The sequence below is a fragment of the Microtus pennsylvanicus genome, chromosome 16, assembly GCF_037038515.1.
Source record: "Microtus pennsylvanicus isolate mMicPen1 chromosome 16, mMicPen1.hap1, whole genome shotgun sequence".
Lineage (NCBI taxonomy): Eukaryota > Metazoa > Chordata > Mammalia > Rodentia > Cricetidae > Microtus > Microtus pennsylvanicus.
This window is the reverse complement of record NC_134594.1, coordinates 48,461,949-48,481,401: the sequence shown is the minus strand read 5'-3', so window position 1 is coordinate 48,481,401 and position 19,453 is coordinate 48,461,949. Positions and strand designations below refer to the sequence as shown.

The following is a 19,453-nucleotide window of genomic DNA, read 5'->3' as shown; positions in this document are numbered from 1 at the left end:
CTTTTTTTTTAATTTTTGAGATTATAATTTATCATTTCCCCTTTCCTTTTCTTTCCTCTAAACCCTCCCACATATCCCTCCTTGCTCTTTTTCAAATCCATGGCCCCTTTTTTCTGTATTTTGCTCTATGCATATATGAGTACACACCTGTATTCCTAAACACCACCTGCTCAGTCTGTATAATGGTACCGGTATGTGTGTTGCCATTTGGTGTAGGAGAAGCAATTGGTGTGCTCTTCCCCAGGGAAGCCTCATCTCTCCCACACTCAGCATCCTTGGTTGCCTACAGTTCTCTGTGTAGGGCTGAGGCCTGATGGTCTTTCTCTTGTCTGTGGTCCTTGTTCAGCTCACATTTGGGCAGCCATGTTGGTGAGATTTTATGGGCGTAGAATGTGACATCACTAAGAGACACAAGCTCAGGAAATCCTTGACCCTCTGGCTCTTACAATCTGAAATGTATTCCCCACGGCTGGCATCTTGAGTCCTAACTGTTAATAAGAGGCGGGATACTTGTTATGTTGGTGAATCGATGTTGAGATATGATTACTAAAGGTCCGGTTTCCTTGGGGCTCCCTCTTTGTGTGGTACACTCTGTGAGTTTTGACAAATGGTGTAATCGCGTGTTCCTACCATTATAGTATCTTACTAACAAACGGTCAGATAGATCTGATTTATCAAACAATCTGTAGTATTGATTTTTGTATATTGATCTTACATCCGAAAACCCTGTTAAACCCATTTGTTAATTCTAGTGGCTTTCTTACGAACTCTACTCCGTTTTATGCACACTGTCTGCAGGTGAGAGCAGGTTTCCTCTGTTTCCGAATCTTCTAGCACAGCGGTTCTCAGCCTTCCTAATGCTGCGACCCTTCAACATAGTTCCTCAGGCTGTGGTGCCCCCCAACCATAAAATTATTTTACTGATGTAATTTCATTATAGTAACTCATAACTGTAACTTTGATAGTTCTGAACCGCAATGTAAATGTCTGATGTGTAGAATATCTGGTATGTGACCCCCAAAAGGGGTCATGACCTACAGGCTGAGAACCACTGCTCTTGTATCATGTTAAAAGAAATGTTGGCATTAATGCTTTGTTTATGATTTTAAGAGGGATACATTCAGTATTTCACACTTTTTTTTAGTGTGTTTTGAGACAGGGTCTTACTATGTAGCTCAGGTTAGCCTTCAGATTGTGATGTCCCTGTCTCTGCATCCCGAGTGCTAAGATTATAGGTCTTCACATACACACCCAGTTAGTGATTTATAGTTAACTGTGTTAGTTGCGGATAAGCATAGATGACCTTTATTACTTGGACGAAGTTCCTTAGTTTTTAAAATGATGTTGTTGAATTTTGTCAATTACCTTTTGTCAAGATGGTGAACTATATTGACTGATTTGTTCATATGACACCGGAGCTGGATTCCTGAAGCTAACTCTGCTTGGCCATGATGTATTATCATTTCTGAACTTCAGTCTTTCGATAAACGAAGGGGTACATTCCAAAGCCCCCAAAGATGCCCGAAACCACGCATACCACTAAACACTACTGGCTTGGTTCCTTGTTAATCCTGGCTGTCCATTTGGTTAACTGAAGGAGGAACGTCTTTCCTAGGGTTGAAAGCATCTTTGGCCTTTGCCTGCCTTTGCTGCTTGTTGATGATCATATATAATATGTAACCTGCTGCTGCTTTGTCTTTCCTTGGCATCAGAACTCAGTTTCTCTGTCATCCAATGTGGAGAAAAGGCTAGTGGTTCAACACGGATTGAAAATCAGCAACTCTCCAGAAATCCTCAAGCCTTTAGTGCCAGATGGGGTTCCAAACTCTTCAGTGTGCATTGTTGGACTGCCCAAGCTATATCGTATAAGACGATCTAATAAAACCATATATATATTCATCCATATAGGCATAACCTGTATATAAATACATGCTTATATATAGATATATAAATCCATATATACATACATCCATATAAGTATAACCTGTATATAAATACATACTTATATATAGATATATAAATCCATATATATTCATTCTAGCCATTTATTCCTCTAGGAGACTCTGATGAATATTGATTGTGGTGCTTTCTGCACCCAAGCACCTACGACTTCATGAGGTGTGATCTGTGATCACATGACTGCTTTAATGCTGGTTCTGTACTGAAGCACCACCCAGACTTGGACAGCCACAACATCCCAGCTTCTTTCTGGGACCACCCTGAAGACAGCAGTGAAGGGAAGCCTTCACAGTGGGCAGAGAGTCCTGTATTGCTCACAGCTGTGGCTTTGCTTAGAAGGAAAAACGGACAGATTTGACTCCGTTCTAATTCCTGGGCTGTAGTCAGTTTGCCTGGATGGTTGGCAGATTGGAAGAAGCGTGATTGTGAAATTGCTGAACAAGGTATCTGGGGAAGGGATATGTGAAAAAATTTTCTCCCAGTGGAGGTGAGATGGGTGTGTCTGGATTGCAGGAGGTATTTTAGGGCGTTTGTTGGTCCTACTATGTCCTGTGGTTGAAGTCAATGTAAAACTATAATAACTCAATCCAGGTAGGATGATAAATAGCCCTGACTCTTCTAACATAAGTATATGAATAACCCCTCCAGATAGAAAGAACTGAGACCTGCTGAGGTGCTTGCGGAAGGCAGAGGGAATATGGAATGAGCAGGAGGTTGCAGTGCTCCATTTTGTTAAGGAAATGTTTATCTATGCTTTTTCTAGCAATACTTGTTTGTTTGTACAGCCCTGACTAGCCTGAAACTTCTATGTGACCACGTTGGGCCTCAGACTTGCAATACTTTTCCTGTCTCTGCCTCCCCAGCGCTGGGATTATGTGTGAGTGCCACCACGTCTGGCTTCAAAAGTTATTAATACATATTTGGCAGATGCTATACATTGAAGAGCAATAGATTCAGGAAGACGATGGTTTTGAAATTATTGGTAAGTCCTCACTACCCAGCTTGACAAAACACTAATTTGTAAAACTCTGTGCAATTGTCAAGTATTCCTGTTGCTTTCTGTGTTGTGCTTTAGGTTTACGCTGCATTCTGTCACACGAGATTTACAGGAGACACAGTAATTAAACTGGAAGAGATGACATTATAAAATGCTTAATTTTTGTGGCTTGATGAGTTATTCTTAACAAGATAAATTTTTTTAGTGTAATGATGAGTCACATGAATATCCAGGATGAGAGTTTTTAAACTTTCGTAATAAGATTATTTCCAAAAATTTATTTTGAAGAAAACTCTCTTCTAAAGTCTTGACTTTATCTAGGACTTCAGAAAATGTTTAAATAAAAGAAAAGCTAGCAAAATTTTTGGCAGTTAGTGAACACTTAGAGCCAAATTTTAAAAAGCAGCAAATGGAAAACCATCGCTTCCCGTGGTTCAGAGGGAATATGCTCTAATGCACTCTGCAGTCTATCAAACTCAATTACCTTGCAAATGATAAAATAATTATGTTTTCAAAAATGATGACAGAAATTGCAGTAGGTGCTTCTGGAACACTAAACTCTGTTCTGTTTTTTTTTAACACAGGTAAAAACTTAGTGAATGTTTTATCAAGTTATTTCTTAATTTTTTTCCCATCTAGGATGAATAGTTTATTTGTTCTTTTCGTTTGGTGCTGGGGGCTAAACCACGGTCACGTGCATCTGGACACTGCCACTGCTGAGCTACTCTCCAAGCCCCAGTGATGGATTTGTTTAAAAAATGCATTGTACGAACGGGAACAAGAATAGATATCAGACAGTGGGAAGACAGAGAAATGCTGCCAGGAGGAAGAACACCCCTCTCCAGAGACATGCATTTCCTGATGCTGCCACGGTGGGGCAGTATAACGACAAAGCCACCCCGCAGTCATAAAGAAACAACACCCAACTCTTCAAAGACCAGGTAATGATCCCTAAGCCTCGAGAGGTAAATGAAAAACTGTTCCCGGGAGAAGTCTGTTCTCTTAACGATGAACGGGGAAATGAAACTGACCCTCGGATAAGAGCAGGTGCAATTCATAGATTAGAAAGGTACGGCTGCAAGTCGTCATAAACAAATCCCATCAAGCGCAGAGCGCCTCAGATCCCGAATCAAACCCTGCTCTGTATTTTGAGTCATCCTGTTTTGATTTCTGCAGTTACCGCAGCCCATCAAACACAGGGACCGCGAGCAGGATGAATTGGACACCTGGCAGCTTTCTAGTTAGGCAGGTTTTACAGCCACCTTTACGGAAACTATCAGGACATTTCTACTTGACTTAAGAACGACTTCAAGGTTGAAATTTCCCATAAGGAAAAATAATTACTTACTACTGTATCGATTTAGAGATATGCCTGGGTTTAATGAAAACAAGCAAGGTCTGCTTCCCTCATGGGAAATGCATTATGCCACACAGAGTCCAAACCAGCCTTCTACTCCTTTCAAATAAATACATCCAAACACAGCCATGAGTACGCTGGGCACGGCTAATTGCCTTCTTGGAGGGAAACTTTCATACACTTCGTTCACAAAACAATCTCAAAAGCTTTGATATGTGCTACAACACAGATGAAACTTGGGGACATTCTGCTAAGTGAAATAAACCAGTCACACAAGGATAAATATTATGCGGTTGAATCTACACTGGAGTCTTAGAGTAGTTACATTCATAGAGACGGGGTAGCATGGTGACTGCCAAGACCTGAGGGGAGGAGGAGATGAAGGGTTAGTGATCCAGAGATACAGAATTTCAGCTGAGGAAAAAGGAAAAGGTCTAGATTTGTAGGTGGTAACATTGTATAGAATGTTATACAATGTTAACATATTGTATAGAATGGTATACAGAAAGCTTAAATGAGGGGCAGGAAGAAGATTCAGTGAGTAACATATTGTCCCTAAAGTGTGGGAACCGGGGTTCACATCCACAGAATGAACTTAGGAGCCAAGCATGGTAGCACAAATATCTGTTATCTCCGTGTTCCCATGGGAAGATGGGAAGTAGAGACACAAGAATCTAGAAGCTCCTGAACCAATGAGTCATGTGTTTGCAGCAGCAAACAGTGTGGGAGGCCTTCATGAGACGAGGTTGTCCTCTAATGTCCACATGAGCACCATGACATACGTACACACTTGTGCACGCGTGCACACACACACACACACACACACACACACCACATACATAAAAGATCAAAAGAAGATTAATTGGTTAATTTTTTGTTACATATACTTAGCCACATTAAAAGCAGACAAAAAAATCATACTGGCTACTATTCCCTTTTCTTGTCATAAAATCAATATATATTTTCATTGTAAAATGTATAATGGAAAAGGAACTGGAAGTACCATAGAGATTGCTGCTTCAGTTTTTATTCATTTTGTCATATGTAGTCTGGGAGAGAGACAATTTAGTTTACACCATGGCCTCTGAGACGAGGGAACTCCGTGCAGGTGAGAATATTGCTGATTAGTTTGACATTTCTCACGCCGCATTTCACCAGAGGACAAGCTAGCTGTCTCCAGGAAGGAAAGATAGTTCAGTTTCAAAGAATATAAGTGTGTAGTGAGAAAGTTATAGCTATTTTTTCCCACTTAACCCAAGCGGACAATGGTAACCAAGTGATCTGATGAGAACCAAGAGCTTGACTTAAAAATTTCAGAACGTTGGACATGGGAATAGGACAGTAATGTTAGGTAGAAGCATACACACAAACCAAATATAGTTTCTAAAGAAACACATCTATTGTTCTGAGACTGTCACGTTAACCTTGTACTTGCCATGTCGCTGAAGCCGACTCTGAGGTTTTAATTTTCCAGCCTCCCCTTCTCAGGTGCTAGGATTAGAGGTTATGGGCCATATGCCCGGTTTACAAAGTGCTGGGATTGAACCCCAATCCTTGTGCATGCCAGGCAAGCACTGGACCAACCAAACTACACCCTGTGTTTTCAGCCACTACCTGGTAAGCAGAAACAGCAGTGTGAGTGCTTGATTTACCTACTAGAATTCTTTTAATTCAGAAGACATGTTCTGGATACTGGAGAATATCGAAATAAGTGTTAAATATTTACAATTCCTATCACTAAGAATAGACAAAAAGGTGTAACGTCAAGTGAGCTACAGTTAACAATGTTTGCTTGACAAAATACTTGCACGGTCCAAGTCCAGGCCTACTGCTCCTCCTCCTTCCAGAGGCAGCGTGATGGTCAGTCTTCACCGTCATCTCCGTGGGATGTAGAATCGCCATGGAAACACACATCTTGATGTCAGTATGAGGAGGTTTCCAGAAATGTTTAACAGGATGGAAGACCAGCTCAAAATGTAGATAACACCATTCTATGGACTGAGACAGAATACAAAGAGAACCATTTGCCTCTCTCTGCTTGTCTGCAGGAGCAGTGTGGCTGGCTGCCTGACACTACCAAAGCCGTGCCTTCCCCACCATGATGGACTGTATCCTCTCATACCATGAGCCAAACCAAATCTTTCCTTAAGATGCTTTTGCCAGATATTTGGTCTACTGAAATGAGAAAAGTAGCTAATACAGTCAGTCTCTTTGATGTCCACGAGTTTGCTGTGTGTCCTTTCAACAATTATTTCTGATATCTAACCTGGAGATAGTTTTGTCACGGGGGGGGGTGCTATTCATGTCTATTGGGTAGAAGTCAAGAATGCTGCTAAACATCCCACAAAGAGCCCCATACCAAAGAGTTATCTAAAAATCATCTGACCTCAGATGTCAATAGCACCAAGGTTCAAAATCTCTGATCATAACTAGTGACTCTTCAATGATCATGACCACCAGCTGCACTGAGTTTTTAAGTTTTGGTTGCAAAATTGTGTCAATACATAGGATTATTAAAAGGCTAAGATTGGACTTTAATCCCAGCATTTGGGAGGCAGGGGCAGGTGTATTTTTATGAGTTCAAGGCCAGCCTAGGCTAGATAGGGAGACCCTGTCTCAAAAAAAAAAAAAAATAAAGTCTACGGTAGTCTGAGAAAGTTTAGGCTTTGGACCTACGGCTCTTCATATTTACCCTTGAAGTTCTTACAACACAGGTGTAGCTTGTTGACATTTTAACATATTTATATTTAATATTAGAATAAAAACACATAATCCTTGTTGAGTTGCTCAAGAGGAACAAAAGGAAGGTGTTCAAGGGGGAAAGGGAGAGAAAGGAACTTAAGACCCCCGGTAGACAGCTCACATACGGACCCCCCCCCCAATGTGGCCACCCATAAAAGGTAAGCAAGAAGAAAAGACAGACAAGGGAATGGATGATTTGAGACAGTGTAGGCCTTTATAGGGTGGTGGTAGGGCCCTGCAGAGGAGGTCTATAAAAACAGGAGCCCTGATTTTAAGTTTTGGTTGTTACATTATATTTATTTTGGTTTTGTTTGTTTGTTTGTTTGTTTTTGGAGGCTGAAGCTAATGGGCCAAGCAGTGTTTAAAAGAATACAGTTTCCATGTAATTATTTTGGGTAAAGCTAGCTGCCTGTGGCGGGGAGCTGGGGGTCAGGACTCAGCCTGCCGCAGCTCCTTCCACAAACAACAAGAACATCAACAGATGAAGGCGGCCTGCCGCTTTAATCAACTACTGCTTTCTGAATCCTTAATTTCTAAACCATGGCATCTGAGAAGTAGGCTCAGCAGAGTGTTAAGAGACACTGACAATCGCAATGTCTACTGTCCTGCACTGGCCAGTAAGAAGGGCCCAGTTCTTCTCGATGACAGTGAATAACAATGCTTCAAACGTTGGATGGATTGTGCCCGCCCCCATCCTCCTGACCTTCTAAGTGATGCTCCAGTATCTCAACAACTTTTTGCAGGGACCATGCTTCCAGAACCATCAGGATGCAGACTTTTCTAGAGTTCACTGAATCCTGAAGCACAGATTTTTTTTTTTTTACTCTACAGGATAAATTTAATTATCTGTCAAAAATGTGTTGGTTATAATGGCTCTCTTTTTGATTAATAAGTGTGTTTGAGGTAAGTTAAAATGATTTAAAATCCATGCTCAAAAAATTCAATTCCTTTCCACCAGCCTAATATATTTATTATAATTTATCATTCTATTATAAGGAGGAGTTCCATTTATTTTTTTATGTATATGAACTCATGCATTTCTGGTTTTTATCTCCCCCCTCCTTTTTTGGAGGCAGGGTCTTGTTATATTGTCCAGGGTCTTGAGAGCCAGGGCTTTAATGATACCTCTGCCCCATTATATACATGCACTACAGTGCCTAGATTTTTATTCTGCTGTTATGAAAACACTTTTTAATGTTCAAGTTTATCCAGTGGTTAACCCTTTCAAGGTGGCTTCTGTTTCTTCTCTGTAGGCGTCTCAGTTTCTTTTCCTGTTGCTATGATAAAAAATACCCTGAAAAGAAGCAACTGAAGGGAGAAAAGGTTCATTTTAGTTTGTGGTGTGGGATGGTAGGGAAGTCAAGGCATTAGCAGCTAGTCATATGATATCCACTGTCAGAGGAAGACAGCAGTCAATGCAGGCACGCTACTGCCAAGCTTGCTTTCCCCATTCGTATATAGTCCAGAATCTTCTGCCCATAAAACATCTTAGAATAGCAGACCTTTCTACCTCAACTAGTGTAATCCAAACAATCTTCTGCAGGCATGCTCAGTGAGCTATCTCCTGGATGGTTATAGCCTTTGTCAAGGTGATAATCAACTCATATAAACAATCTTCCACAGGCATGCTCAGTGAGCTATCTCCTGGATGGCTCTGGATTTTGTCAAGGTGATAATCAACTCTGACCATCACGGCACATTTCTATTATTTTGAATATTTCCTAAATTTTTGGATTGGAGGTATTTGGATTGAGTAGTCCAGGTTTATTTTGGACCTTCCAAATGCCAGTCCAAACGCATTCATTTCCCTAGTAAACTCTAAGTTCTTTTAAGTGGTGGGCATTACTTAGAACCCAAGATCGTGAGACCTAGGTTCCTCATTGTCACTTTGTATAAGAGAAGACCATCATATTATGTTTCTGGTTTCCTTAATGGATGGTAGTGAATGCATATGTGCATGTATGTTCATGTCTGTAACTATCTTTCAAATATGTTTACACATGTATAAAAACATGAGTTGATATCTCATTCCTACAACTCTTAATACCTTGGACTACTTTCTGGTGTTTGCTCCTTCCATTTTGGTTGATGCTTTCTCCAATGTCTTTGTTTGGTCTTTCATTGTTTTGCTTATTGGTTCAATGTACCCAATCCTTAGCACACAAGGTATGCCCTGTGCCTTACCAGATCCATCTGCTGCAACAACCTTGTCTTGCATTCTTGTTGATATGACTTTGCATGGCTATTCTTCCTCTTTACGTCGTGGTGTCCTCATGTTCATGGATGATGCTTCTGAACGGGGGAGCTGTTGGTATTTCAGATAGTTCCATTTTCTGTTATGTAGAAATCTGCTGTACACTGCAGGAGATTTCACACCCCTGTTCCTCACCACTAGTTGCCAAGACTGTTCCCAGTCACGGTGACAATGAAAATTACTCCTACCCGTTTCTGAATTCTACCTTAGTATTGAAAATGAACCAGCAGCTTCAGTGACATCTGGGAACTTGTTAGACATTTGAAGGGTAGGCTCCCCCCAAACTTAGAGAACCAGAAACTACGTTTTAACAAGATCTCAGGCGGTTTATGAATACACTAATGTTTGAGATGCAAGGATGGGCTCTCTGTTGAAAATCATTTCCCAGGAGAAACCCTTCATTTCTGGAGGCATGTACAAAAATGTTCATGCTGGAGACCTTGATCTTTGCAATGCAGATCCTCTTGTGATTGAAAATCATTAACTTTGAGCATTGAAGCAAAATGAAGCTGGCAGCCACCGTACACAGCCAATTGAGAGAGAACAAGTCAAGAAGATCGCTTGGATCCCTCAAGGCATTCTTGCCTGTGGCCAGTTACATATATGGGTGTCAATAAGTTTGCCTTTTTTTATTTGTTTGTTTAAACAGGTTTGTGTAGCATATCACTTGTATGTAATCCAAAGAACCTGAGAAGGCAGAGTTGGCCTGGACTAGTTTTACAAATGAGGCTGAAGAACGTGAACAGATATGACCAAGTCGAGGTCTGTGAATGGATGGCCCATCTTCCAGGAGGCTGACACTTTTAACCTTTTTTGACAAGTTTATGGAGTTAGAGAAGGCCAGAGACTCCAGTTTTTCACCTTTAGTATTGAATAACTTTGCCTATTTTCCTAATGTGCTAGTGGTAACATTCTAGATGAGAAAAAAAGGGAATTATTGCTGTCAGCAAAGGGAAAATTTTGACACACATACACATGTATATATGTATATGTTTGTTTATACAGTATATGTATATATGTGTGTATGTTTGTTCACATAATATATGTGACTTTTAGATTGAAGCAAAGCAGACATAGACTTGCCACCATAATGATTTTCTTCCTTTTAGATTTATAATCCAGGTCCCTTGTAAACCAGGCTGGTCTCAAACTTGCTATGCAGCTGAAAATGACCTTGATCTTCCTGATCTTGCCTCCCTTCTTGGGGAGGACTCAGTCCACTGTGGGTGGTGCCATCTGGTCCTGGGTTCTATAAGAAAGCAGGCTGAAGAAGCCATGGGGAGCAAGTCAGTAAGCAGGGTCCCTCCACGTCCTCTGTATCAGCTCCTGACTCCAGGTTCGTGTCCTGTTTGAGTTCCTGTCATGACTCCCTTCGATGATGAACAGTGTTGTGGAAGTGTAGGCCAAATAAACCCTCTCCTCCCCAGCCTGCTTTCTGATCATATTCATTTCGTCAGAGCAATAATAAAACCCTAAGTCAGCGGCTCTTGCCACACTGCCTCCTTTGCTATCATGGACTGTATCTCTTCTTAAAGTAGGAGTCCCACCACCCCCTCCACCAAATCCTTTCTTCCTGGAGTTGTTCTGCTTGGCACTTTGTCACGGCAGTGGGAAGTTTCTACTACAAGACGGAAGGTTTGGTTTTGATGATGCTTGTAGGGATACCACCTAACTTGATGATGGAAACATGAAGCAATAGGTTACACTGTATCTACGTCCAGGAAGCAGAGAAATGGAAGCTGTTGCTGATGGAAATGGTGGGTTATACTGCATCTATGCCCAGGAATCAGAGAAACGGATGCTGTTGCTCAGCTTACTTTAGCCTCTTTTCCTCTCCATCCAGTCCACGACCGTGGCTCATGGGATAGTGATGGCCATATTCATGGAGGGTCTTTCCTCTTTAGCTAAGTCTTCCTGGAAACCTCTTCAAAGTCTTAGATGATTCCGAATGCAGTCAGGCTGCCATCACAGCTCTCTTACCTCCTCATCTTCCATCATGGGATACCGCAGGAAGAAGACAAGAGAAGATGCTGGGTTTGGGACTTGGATTTCCTTGCCTCCAAGATCTTGAGTAAAATAAATACCTGTTCCTTTTAAGTTACTCAACTCAAGAGCTCTGTTTTAGCAGCACAAAATAAGAATAGGACTGGTGATAATACTTTTTAAAAAATCTAAATACCTCTCGTGTTTTTTCTACAGTGACAATATCATTATATATGTATATGGATTCTTCAGTTTTTTCTACTTTCTTACTAGCCTTTGTTATTTTCTGGGATCTTTTTTGTCCTAGTGAGTGAGATGTGATATCTCATTACTGTTCTGATTTGCATTTTCTTACTGATAATATAATAATAATTTTATATCTTTGGAGAATTAAATACTTTGTTACTGTCATAATATTGCTGCTGAGTTATAGCAACTTTAAATTTTCTACCTTGTTAAAAAAGTAGCACATCATTTTTACCTGCAGAAAGTTTTTATTGTGTGCATTAGGCCCCCATGATATACAATAATACTTTCAGCCATGTGTTATTTTTCACTCTGTTAAATGTATTTTGTGGTAAAAGGTTTTAATTTTGATGTAGCCCAATTTGTTTATATTAACGTGTTGGAGGTGTGTGTGGTAGTTCGAAAGAAAATGGCCCCCAAAGGGAGTGGCACTATTAAGAGGTGAGGCTTTGTTGGAGTAGGTGTGGTCTTGTTGGAGGAAGTGTATCACTGTGGGGTGGGCTTTGAGGTCCCAGATATGCTCCCAGATATGCTCAAGATACCCATCCAGTGTCTCAGACCACTACCTGTTGCCTGTGGGATAAGATGTAGGACTCTCAGCTCCTACATCTTGGATCCTAGTCACAATTAATATTTATATATAATATTTTAAACATACACACATACCCCAAACATGAAATACTAGAAAATACTTTGGATCCCAGGCACTTTTGACAATGGGTACACAATTTGTGTTATCATCTGTGGTGGCCCCAAAGGGAGTGGCACTATTAGGAGGTGTGGCTTTGTTGGAGTGGGTGTCGCCTTGGTAGATGAAGTGTGTCACTGTCGGGGCGGGCTGTGAGGATTCCCATGCTCAGGATGCTACCCAGTGTCTCAGTTGTCTTTCTGTTGCCTGCAAGATGTAGGACTCTCAATTACTCCTGCCATGCCTCTGCCACGACGATAGTGGACTGAACCTCTGAAGCTTTAAGGGAACCCCCTCAATTAAGTTTTTTTTTTTAAAAACAAGAGTTGCCATAGTCATGGTGTCTCTTCACAGCCATAAAGCCCCTAACTTGTGGGTATTTGCACACTATGTGAAGATGTTTGTCTATGACTGGTGTAATAAAGAACTGAAGGGTCAATAGCTAGGCAGGAAGGATAGGTGGGATTTCCAGGGAGAGAGAGGAAGAGGAGGAGGAATCTAGGCGTGCTGATTATGCCAGCCAGATGCCAGGGAGACTTTGAAGAGGCCAGACATACGGTACAGAGTCAAGGTTGAAGCGTGATCCTAGTTAGTCCTAACAATAAAAACCCGGAGTCAGATATTAGGGGGTGAAAGCTGAAAGATCAGAGAAGCAGAGCAGCAGCCACCGGGGCTTCTTACCTCTATGAAATCTCACACTGAATGAGGGCAATCCTGTCTCTATGAATCCTCAGACTGAATGGGTGCAAGATCCTGTCTTCACCCGCCTTATATTCCTGTCTCTGCCTCTGTAGTGCTGGGATTAAAGGTGTGAGCCTCCCATGTTCTGGTATTAAAGACATGACCCTTCCAAGTACTGGGATTAAAGGTGTGAGCCTGCACTGCCTGACTCTGTTTCTCTTTTAGGCTGATTCAGTCTTGTATAGCCCAGGGTGGCCTTGAACTCCTGATCTTTCTGCTTCTTCCTCCCAAGTGCTGGGATTAAAGATGTGTGTTAAACAACTGCCTGGCTTTTATGGTTAACTAGTGACTAGCTCCACCCTCTGATCTCCAGGCAAGCTTTATTTGCCAGAATACAAACAAAATACCATACAAGAGGTAACTGAGATACATGGAAGAACATAGATTAATAAAAGCAAGTTAATTTAAATCATAAGAGCTAGTGGGATAAGCCTAAGCAAATAGCCAAGCTTTCATAATTAATAATGAGTCTCACTGCTGGCTGGCGGTCCCAACAAAAAAGTACTGCTACACTAAGACATCATCTTTAGTTTGAAACCAGGTTTTCTCAGGTATCTTTTGTTATTTCTTATTGATTTTTTTCATCACCTCCTAAAACCCAATTGTTATTTGACAGATGATTGCTCGTTTTGTGCATATTTCTTTTAGAAGAGGTTTAAGCTTCATATTTGCTTTTATTTTCAACCGAGTGAGAAGTCCCCACTGAATGATTGCCAGTGTGGTTCTATAGATTTGTTTTAATATGAATCACCATCACCCTTCATATGGGTGCAACTGATTGACATTCCTCTCTAAACTGCAACAGCGACTTTCTGAGTAGTGTCGCCGTTCCAAGTGTGGGCTGAGACTGTGAGTTATGGAAGTGGGAATGGCTGAGGAAGTAAAGCCCAGGACATAGAAGGAAGTCGGTTTTATTAGGATAACCCATGGACTTGAACTATCCGTGCCATCTTATCGTATGAGTAATCAAGAATTCACTGTGGCTAATTTTTTTTTTGTTGAAATTTCTCCTTCAAAAGTTTTTACACAGCTGCTTAATTTTAATCTCTCACTGTCTTCTTAGTAGAATCTCTTGAAACTAGCTGTAGGTTTCCTAGGTATCTGAGTTGAAAGTTTGGCAGTGTGGCAGGATACGAGATTAGCCAGTGTGGTAGTGTAGCAGGATACAAGATTAGCCAGTGTGTCAGTGTGTCAGGATACGAGATTAGCCAGTGTGGCAGTGTGTCAGGATACAAGATTAGCCAGTGTGGATGTGTGTCAGGATACAAGATTAGCCAGTGTGGCAGTGTGTCAGGATATGAGATTAGCCAGTGTGGCAGTGTGTCAGGATACAAGATTAGCCAGTGTGGCAGTGTGTCAGGATACAAGATTAGCCAGTGTGGATGTGTGTCAGGATACAAGATTAGCCAGTGTGGATGTGTGTGTGTCAGGATACAAGATTAGCCAGTGTGGCAGTGTGTCAGGATACAAGATTAGCCAGTGTGGATGTGTATTAGGAGATACAAAGAATATTCAGTCTGTGAGAACTTCAAAGACTCCTGGTAAGCATTCTTAGGACTCTGACAGGAGATAAAGCAAGACATCAAAGGAGGGGTCGATTACTCAGAGTTTATCACTAAGCATTACAATGGCGCCACCTGTGAAGAGAGAAGGCAAACCAAAGAGCTAGGCATGGCTGCATGTGCCAATCACACTAGCTATTCCATGGGCTGAGGCAGGAGGATTACTTGAGACCAAGATACCTGCCTGGACAACATAGCAAGATTTTGCTTGAAGAGGAAAACAATCTCAGATACTATAACATCCTGAAAGAAAATGTTTAAATAAACAATTGAAAAACAGAGCAGCTCCTGTAGGAGGAGCTAAGAGAGAGCTGGGAACCTAGACGTTTGCGTCCATGGAGCAGAACAACCAAGAATGCCGTGGCACAGGAACAAAGCGGACCAGGAAAGTGTAAGTGCAGACCCTTTTGTGACAGAGGGGGAAATAATCTGCCTTGGTATTTTACGGTAATAGGTTCATCTTGAAAGCTTAGGAAGATAATTTAATTAGCCCCAGCCATTATTCAATCACTAGGAAATGTGCAAGTCTGCTTAGCTTTCTAAAGAGAAAATTGAGTCGGACTAACTTAAACCTTTTCCTTGATAATAGCAGGATGATTAGGGGAAAGAAATATCTACGTGTTCATTTAAGGCACTGGGTTTCTTCTTTTTTCTGTGGAGATTACATCCTTTAGTTGACTGAAGAAAGGGTCTTGAAGACATCATCTGGGATAATGAATCAAATATTCATAAGGCTGTACTGCAAGTGAGAAAGAGGACCCGGGGCTTAGCAATTGTCATGCTACTAAGCTTGACCTCACGTTGATAGTATCTTTTCACAAGATATGCTTTCTTTTTTAAGATTTAAAAACTATTTATTATTATTACTGTTAGTGTGTGTGTATGTGTGTGCGTGTGCATGTGTTTAAGAGATGGAAGTCAGGTCACCAGGTTTGCAAGGTTGGTGCTTGTACCTTCTGAGTTATCTTGCCTGTTCTTTATTAATCTTGATCTGTTAAAAAGCTCCGTAAATTGGGCAGGGTTGTGAATGCCAGCACTTGGGAGACAGAGGTAGGAGAATCTCTGATTTTGAGGTCGGCCTAGTCTACATATCGAGTTCCAGGATAGCTAGGGCTACATAGAGAGACCCTGTTTCAAAACCAAACACAACCAACCAACTAACCAAACACATCAAGAACCAAAACAATAGCTAAAATTAATCCATAAAAATCTTGTTTAAATAACATTCTATTAGATTTTCCTGGGTTCAGCCCTGGCTAACTTTACTTCCCCTTTAAAAATTCCTTATAACTAAAATTTATTTCACTTTTTTTGTATAAAGTGATTAAATAAAGATAGACATTTTATTTCCCTTACTGGATTATGTTGGTAAAGATAGTTTTATGTTCATTTTATGGCTTTCTATATGCCTAATTCAATGTTTAGGACTTGGTTGCTTCTTGACACGTATATAAAATATCAGAACACAGAAAGAAAGGAATCAATAAAGAAAGAAGGAAGAGAACAGATGCACACATGTGCACATACACAGGCAAACTCCGATTCTTTAGGCATGGATGTATTTACATGAGTGTACATACATGGAAGTTTTTGTGCATTGAAGTAGACTAAGACAGTGAACTAAGAACAACTTCCTTTCCGAAACCAACAATGGCGGGCATTCAAAGAAGAGCATTTCCATAACATCTGGAATTAGATACGTGGTGGAGAGGAGGTGTGAGAAGAGAGCTCAGAGAGAAGGCTTTGCTTCATTTTAGGTGCTGGCAAGGGAAAATCATGATCAATATAATCCTTCACCTGAAGAATAAAAATAAAATATATGTTTCAAACAAAGAGAAGAAAATTTGATCTGTCAAACATCAGGAAACAAAGAAAATATAGCAAAAATAAAATTTGAAAATGATGGCAAGGATACCTCAATACAGAAAAAGTTATAGTATATATAAGTAGATTAAATTTATAAATCACAAGAATGAGAATCTCAGGCTGTATTTTTAAAAATTAAATCGAGCAACATATTATTTGCACAAAAGGAATAAAATATAAAGAAATAGAAAAATAGAAAATGCTGACCTGGAACTTATTGTAAAGGCTTGTAACCTCAATAGTTGGGAAGCTGAGGTTGGGTCATAAGTTCAAGGACTGCCTGGACTACAAAGTGAGTTCAAAACCAGTCTGGGCAACTCAGTGAAATCTGTCTCAGAATAAACATCAAAAAGAGGCTTAGGAATATAGCTTGGTATGGTAGAATGCTTGCCTAGCATGAGAGGGGTCTGGGCTCAAAGTCTAGTAACACACACACACATGAGTTAAAATGGCAAGATATAAAGATGAAGTAATTAATGTTAAGAATCAGCTTGGAGTGTGTTCTAGTTTCGTTTTGTTGCCATGATAAAAATACCCCGAGAGAAGCAATATGGAGGAGAAAGGGCTTACCTGGTTCCAGATCACCGTGGGACTGGAAATCACGGAGGCAGGAACTTGAAGCAGCTCGTCACATCCACAGTCAAGAGCAGAGCTCAGTGCCTCTCCATCCGTACAGAGGCCAGGACCAAAACCTGAGAATAGTTCTGCCTATGAGTGGGTCCTTCAATGAACAAGACCAAGACAATCTCCCACAGACATGGCCACAGGTCAACGCGATCAAGGCAAGTCCTCATTGAAATTCTCTTCTGAGGTTATTCTAGACTGCATCAAGTTGACAATTAAAACTAACCACTGTAGGGTGTATATATTGGATGAGATTAAAACTGAAATTAGCAAGGTCCGGGTGGAGAAGATGACCCTAATGTAGGCAGGCATCTTCTAATCAAGTCCTGTAAAAATCAAAAAGACCAGATTCTGCAGGACTGTCTCAACATCAGTTCCCCTAGGTATTTGGCCCTGTGGTCTGATACCAATTATTCAGATTTGACATATCTCATAATATGGTTCTGTTTCCCTATAAAGGATGTATAAAGTAGACGACTTCATAATAGTAAAGAACAATAGTTGATGTGTAGAACCGACCTAGGCCCTCTGCATGGGTGTGACAGTTGTGTAGCTTGGTCTGTTTGTAAGGCTCCTGGCAGTGAGGTCAGGATCTGTCCCCGGTGCTTAGCTGGCTTTTGGAACCCTGTTGCCCATGCTGGGCTACCTTGCCTAGCCTTAGTGCAGAGGGAGGAGCTTGGTCCTACCTGGACTTGAAGGGCCCTGCTTTGTTCAAGCCCTTGGGAGGCCTGCCTCTTTCTGGATGGAGCTGGAGGGGAAGTGGATGGGGAAGGGGGTAGATCGAAATAGGTGGGGAGAAAATGGGAAGAGAGGAGGGAGGGGAAACTGTGGTCGGTAAAATAAATGAATAATGTTAATTAAATAACATATTATTTTTTAAAAAAGAACAATAGACGAGCTGGATGTGGGTGCTCATGCCTTTAATCCTAGCACTGAGGAGACCGAGTGGCAGCTCTGGGAGGTTGAGGCCAGCCTGGCCTACAGATCAAGTTACACCAGAGCTATATAATAGAGAGAAAAGAACAATAGATGAAAATATATATTTTATTTTAAAGATTTATTTATTATGTGTACAACATTCTGCCTCCATGTATGCCTGCACACCAGAACAGGGCAACATATCTCATTACAGATGGTTGTGAGCCACCATGTGGTTGCTGGGAATTGAACTCAGGACCTCTGGAAGAGCAGCCAGTGCTCTTAACCACTGAGCCATCTCTCCAGGCCCCCCCACCCCAATATATTTTAAGCATATATGTTTTGGTGGTTTGAATATGAATGCATCCCATAGGCTCATATGGGTATGGCTTTGCTAGAGTAGATATGATATTGTTAGATGAAGTGCATCGCTGGGGGTGGGCGTTGAGGTTTCAAAAGACCATGCCAGCCCAGTCTCTCTCTCCCTCTGCCTTCAGATCAGGACGTAGCTCTCAGCTGCTGCTCCAGCACCTGCCTGCTGCCATGCTCCCTGCCGTGATGACAATGGACTAAACCTCCGAAACTGTAAGCAAGACCCCAATCAAATGCTTTCTTTTATAATAGCTGCCTTGGTCATGGTGTCTTGTCACAGCAATGTCTAATTTCATTACCAGGAAATGAAGAGGTATGACTTAAACAATACACATTCAAAATAGGGACTACATCAGTATGTACAGTAAGTAATGGGTTTAAAGTTTAAAAAAATCAAGAAAACAGTAAATGTAATATGATATCTTTACAAATGTTTATTAAGGCAGATAAGAAATAAGTAAGCAAAAGTAGTCGAAGATTAATGAACTTTGCCTACTTTCTTTCAAAATATCTAACTTTGCCTAGAAAACAATTACCACTCAATAGAGTACTCGGGGAACATTTGTATCATTTATGTGGTGGGTCACAAAAGACACCTCAAAAAATTTCAAACATTGAACTGGAGAGATGGCTCAAGTGGCTAAGAGGATTGGTTGTTCTTCCAGAGGACTGGAGCCCAATTTCCAGCACCCACATGGTAGCTCACAGATGTCTGTAACTCCAGTTCCAGGAAAACCAACAGCTTCACACAGACATACATGCAGGCAAAACACCAACGCATATAAAATAAAAATAAACAAAATTGAAAAAAATTCGAAAATTAGGATTACTCAGATTATATTCTTTGGGAAAAGCACCAATTAACAATAAAGGTAAAATTTAAAATATCTATCAATAAAAAAAATCACTAAAGTACCTAGGATTGAAAAGAAATCAAAAGAGAAGTTATGATAATTTTCTTTGATTATGTCTCTGTGACAATTTTTTAAAACTTGGGTTAAAGGTGTTTTCTTTAAGTTAGTTCTGGCTGGGAACCCAGAAGCAAAAATCAACCCAGGCCTTCTATAATCTAGTATTTATGGTATTTTTGGATCACACAGTGTCAATCTTGGCTTGAAGTCAAGTGTGGAGTCAGGGGATTTAT

The 19,453-nt window shown here is 40.8% G+C and overlaps 1 long non-coding RNA gene across 1 annotated transcript; it reads left to right on the top strand.

Annotated features, from left to right (window-relative positions):
- Nucleotides 1-2,747: 2,747 nt before the first annotated feature.
- LOC142836601 (uncharacterized) lies at nucleotides 2,748-6,458 on the top strand. Its single transcript, XR_012908127.1, has 3 exons — nucleotides 2,748-2,941; nucleotides 3,596-3,897; nucleotides 6,362-6,458. It is a non-coding gene; the product is annotated as an uncharacterized LOC142836601 (long non-coding RNA).
- The last annotated feature ends 12,995 nt before the right edge of the window (nucleotides 6,459-19,453 follow it).